This window comes from Primulina huaijiensis, chromosome 4, assembly GCF_012295235.1.
Source record: "Primulina huaijiensis isolate GDHJ02 chromosome 4, ASM1229523v2, whole genome shotgun sequence".
Lineage (NCBI taxonomy): Eukaryota > Viridiplantae > Streptophyta > Magnoliopsida > Lamiales > Gesneriaceae > Primulina > Primulina huaijiensis.
In genome coordinates, this window is record NC_133309.1 from 22,116,487 (window position 1) to 22,117,542 (window position 1,056).

The following is a 1,056-nucleotide window of genomic DNA, read 5'->3' on the forward strand; positions in this document are numbered from 1 at the left end:
TGTTATACAAGAACTCAAGTTCTTGTAACTTCTCCCAGTACTGAAGATTCTCATAGAAGACTTCATCTTCTATCTCAGCCTTCATTGCCTCCAGAGAAAACGGCGAAGCACTCGAGCTACTCGCACCAGCCATTTCTTTTATCTTAAATATTTCACTAATATGACTGAAACTAACTGTGTTACTTCTATTTATAGCCGAGAGTTATGGAAGCTGAAGGGCCGTGCACGTTCCAGCAAACAATAAATTCCTTAAGCTTTAAATTTATTTTTATCGTCATTTTTAATTATTTTGCGCACCCATTAAGGGGGAATATTAGTTTTTAAGAGGTTAACTGAGAAGACAATTGTTTGTAAATTCTCAACTGAAACGGATCAGTTTCACAACTGATCGTTCAGTTGGTTATTTTACAAATCTTCTCACATACGTTAACTAATTAAGAATGATTATATCCTAAATCAAAGTGATGTGACTAATATTATAACAAATAGAATTTTACTACGTGGACCCACTTGGGCCATTAAACTTATATACACGACTCTTACACACGTACACACGTTTTTACTTGGGCTGACACGTGTCCAAAAATTTGAACAGTCACACACATGTGTATTTCTCCCCGCCTCAATTCAGTTCTCTCTTTTACACGCACAAAGATTTTCTCAGAGCAAATACCTTCTCAAAGCTTATTTCTTGAAAATTACAGGTTTCTTCATTATCTGAAATGGCAAACCAAATCCCCGCGCACGTTCTAAATGCTATGGCCATTGATTTCGATTCAGTTTTATCAGTAACTGAGGTTGAGGTGAAGAATGTTTTTCTGAAACTAGAATCAGCTGGGCTGAAGACGTTTCTAGGGCAATCTTCACAAACCATATATCCAAAGGAAATCAATGATTTCTATACAAAGGGTTTTGTTACTATTGATGGAAATATCTCTATTACTATCAATAATCAGCTAATGATCATATCTGAAGAAACTTTCGGGGAAATCTTCTCTCTACCAACTGAAAGAATTATCAGCTTCTCTGAGGTACGAACTGCTGATATTGAAGAAA